This window comes from Aplysia californica, unplaced genomic scaffold (assembly GCF_000002075.1).
Source record: "Aplysia californica isolate F4 #8 unplaced genomic scaffold, AplCal3.0 scaffold00180, whole genome shotgun sequence".
Taxonomy (NCBI): domain Eukaryota; kingdom Metazoa; phylum Mollusca; class Gastropoda; order Aplysiida; family Aplysiidae; genus Aplysia; species Aplysia californica.
The window spans coordinates 797,795-802,226 of NW_004797450.1; positions in this window are offsets into that span (position 1 = coordinate 797,795).

A 4,432-nucleotide genomic window follows, 5' to 3' on the forward strand; every position below is an offset into this window, starting at 1 on the left:
GGCTCTGAGCTGATATCCTTTGTGAACCGTCCCTTATTGCCCTAGGGCGTGGGTGGTTAGAGGGTGCCACTGGTACGTCCTACTTCGTTACTTTCCCTTTCACTCTGTTGTTTTTTGTCTGTCTTACTTTTTTTTCCAAGCACTCAATGACCATTGTGCCAATATTTTTCTCTAAGCTCAAACAAATTAATGTACAAACAAACAATGTCCTATGGGCTTGTGGGAAATGGTTTTCCTCTTTTAATATGAGATCAAATAGCATAGCTCATTGTCCTAGGCGGGTGCCAAAAACTAAAGAGTTTTGACTTGCAGCAATACAATAAGGTCATAGATCTATACATTATAAGTGCCGAAGATCAGATGTGTTACGAGAGAGTAACATAGACCAAAAAAGGGGGAGAGATAAGGAAGATAGATGTTTGACAGGAAAGAAAGGGCAAACCCCGCCAGAGCACCCGCTAACCACTCACTCTCGTAAGGTGTCATGCTCTTAAAATGATGAACAAGAAAACTGTACCGCCAGTGTTTCTGTACTGGCAGCGTGTGACTCCCTTATTTTTTGTTTTGTTTAATTCTAATAATTTTTTATTTTTTGTTTGTTTAGTAACGACACTTGCAATACAAAGAGGCCGTAACTGCCGAAGAGTGGAAGTGTTACTAAAGAGTTTAAAGAGCAATATACATACAAAGAAAAGGAGGGGAGATAAGGTACGACTGTCATTCGTTAAGGGAGCATAGAAGAAGTAAGAAAAAGAGACTCTGATTGCGATTTTGAGCGTGTTTGATGCAAGACAAGACGCCCTCACTGTGCAGTCTATTTTTGTGTGCAACAGCATAATGTCATGTTTGTAGGTGTACTTGTATAAGTGTGTGTGTGTGTGTGTGTGTGTGTGTGTGTGTGTGTGTGTGTGCGCGCGCGCGCGTGCGTGTCTGCATGCACACACATCTGTCTGTGTGTATGTGTCTCTCAGTAGTCTGGGGGGTGTGCACTCAGTCAGTGTTTTTGTATAACATTAAATAGGAAATTGTAACTTAGAAGAGTGACTTGGTAAAGCGGAAGAAGGCCTACCACTATCGGTGCACCATGTAAATTTCATTATAATACATGTAACACACAGACATGTAGAGTCAAGTTTGTCTAAGACATCCATTCAACCATTGCAGGACAGAACAGTGATTGTCATTGTATGATAATGTATGGTTACACAGGGTACTTCCTGGGGAGAAATGAGGGGAGACACAACAGATGGTAGCAAGGTGTCTATTTCTTTTCTTTAGCTGAGCTACTTTTTTTGTTTTTGTTTTAATACGTTTTACGGCACTTGCCAGACAATTAGGCCATATAAAGGCCTACATGTGTATGTATAAGCGCCAAAGATTAGAGGTATTACAAAGGAGTAACAAACACAAAAAAGGAGGAGAGATAAAGACGTTATATGTTTAATATAGAGAGAAGGAGCAAACCACCCCAGAGCACCCGCCAACCACCCGCGTCTCGTTTCCGTCTATACGTCTTGCTTTCCCTTTTTTTTATCCCTGTCAAGAGAGGTCGCTATCATATTGTGGTGCTTCTTATTCTTAATGAAATAGAGACTGTTGATGTACATGGTTATATTGATATAGTGTTGTGTGAAGATATTGGTGAATGTATCTCCATGGTTTATGTACATGATGTAGAGTTGTGTGAAGATATTGGTGAATGTATCTTCATGGTTTATGTAGGCCTACATGATATAGTGTTGTGTGAAGATATTGGTGAATGTATCTCCATGGTTTATGTAGGCTACATGATATAGTGTTGTGTGAAGATATTGGTGAATGTATCTCCATGGTTTATGTACATGATATAGTGTTGTGTGAAGATATTGGTGAATGTATCTCCATGGTTTATGTACATGATATAGTGTTGTGTGAAGATATTGGTGAATGTATCTCCATGGTTTATGTACATGATATAGTGTTGTGTGAAGATATTGGTGAATGTATCTCCATGGTTTATGTACATGATATAGTGTTGTGGGAAGATATTGGTGAATGTATCTCCAAGGTTCGTGGTTTGTCTTTTCGCCTTGTAGGCTACATGATAAAGAACGATTCAATTACAGTGTGTAAAAATTACTTTATCAAGGACTTCATCTTCCTTGTTAGGATTGGAATACAAAAAATATACTTGTGTATTATATATTATAATGGAAAGAGAGAGAAACGAACCGGCGAGTGTGTGTGTGTGTGTGTGCGTGTGTGTGTGTGTGTGTTTGTGTGTGTTTCCCACACAACTTGGCGGGTTGTCCTTTACACACCAAGATATTTCCACTTCTTATGAAATATTTTGTAATAAAACTTCAAATAAAAACATTTGTTTGCAAACAAAAATGGAGAAACTCATGTAATTGTCATTGTTTTTAATTGTGCAGTACTGATAAGGGTGATTTAAAAAAAACTAAACAGCTTTTTTTGTAAATAGGCCTATTTTCTTTTACACCGAAGTTTTGTGTTTCAAATTTTCACAATATTTTTTGAGTCAAAAGGAATTTGTCTCATATATATTCACTTTGGATAAAATCCACAGAATAGTTTTTCTCTACATGACGGGTTAAAAAAACCCACCCATTTTCACCGTATGTCCCCATTGTTTGTTGTAGCACTATGCACTAGTTCGCACTAGGCCTACCACTAAAAGTCCCAACGATTGGACCATAATGAAAGCTAGTTACAGTAGTCTAACAGGCCAATAGACGTTTGCAGAGATTTTCTCAAGTTTCCCTTGCCTGTTGAGATCATGGTTAAGATTAGTAAAGAGCAGAGAGCTTTTTGTATTGAACAGTACTTCACAACCAACTCATTTCGCAAGTTTCGCACAAGATGTTTAAAGTGTCCTTGAGGCCTCCTTTGATGTCCAGGGAGAAAACAGTCCATCTGTTAGGACCTGTAGAGAATCCGAACTAAAAATTCCCAAACAAAATGACCACTTTAGGTCAAACACACACCATTCGCACCCCTTTAAATGTCAGCAGGGTGCAGCATTCAGTAGATGAGCTCCATGAGACGTCTGTCCGTAGACAATGTCTGCAGCAAGGACTTTCCTACATCGCAACGGTCTACATTCTCAAGGTAGATCTTCATCTATGATTGTTTCATTCTCCTGCTCGTGAAACTGACGTGGATCAAAGAATAGCACTGTGTTCACGATTCCTCCATCGTATTGAAAAGCTCTATGACATTTGGTTCCTTGGCAAAGCCCATATTCACCTTTCAGGATATGTCAACTCCACAAACGCTGTCTATAGGGGCCACCTCACCCTACCCCCTATTGTCTCTAGAAAAGGGGTACAGTGTGTGTGGCTTGGGTGAATCCTTTTGTTTGGCCACCACTGAACATTATGAACGACACATTAAAATGTGTCGAGTCCAAAGCAAAACATATAGAGCACTGGTTCTCGAAATTCCAGAATTTAAAATTATTATTTTAGAAATATCTTTTTAAAACTGTAAGAGAAAAGAAATATTGTTTATGTTACAGTTACAGGGATGGAAAGAGTAGATTTCAAAAAGAAAAGGAAAGGAAAAAAACAAACAAATCATTTCATGACTCTCCTTACAAGATATTTTAAATTGTGCATTTTGCGTTTATAGGTGGTTTTCATAAAAGCCATTTCTGTTTTTGAAAACAAGTTTTTTCTTTATGAATTTTATGTCAAACAAATTTCTTTTCGATGAATTATATCTGTTCCAAATTACAACATTTCAGTACAAATTTTGTGTGAGATATTCAGAAAAAAAGTTGTTTAGTTTTTTTGTACACCCTGTATTTTATAAGAGTTTCTCGAGAGGTTCTTTTAGTCTCTCTAAGAGTAACATGAATGGAAAACATAAAATCATAGACAGGCCTGGATAAAACAGAAGGTGCAATGGCAGCTTGCGACAAGGAAAGATGGAGGGTCAGGGATGACACCTCCAGGCTCTTACTCTCTCTCTCATAAACTGATATAATATCTATGGTCGATGATGTAACAGTAAGGCCCTTCACACACTGAAGTAAGTTCCGTTTCTGAGCCAGGCAGTGTTTTATTTAGTTTCTCCATATGTCTGCTGAGACTTTGATTGTATCCCTCTATATTGTCACTGTGACAGGCCTATCCCCTACATAATCTTAATTGTGTCAATGACGCATAAAACATTTACACTTTTTCTCTCTCGCTCTCTCTCCATCTGTCCGTCTTCCTCTGTTTGTCTGTCTCTTTCTAGCTTACACACTTTTGTCTTTTTCTTTGTAACAGTTTACCCTCTGTTTGTCAAATAAGAATAATCAGTGAAGTGTCAACCTGCTGTGAGCATCTTTACTGCTCAGTCTGTATTTCATCAGACAGAAGGATAGAGAAACTGAATTTGGTTTTGACTCTCTCTCTCTCTCTCTCTCTCTCTCTCTCTCTCT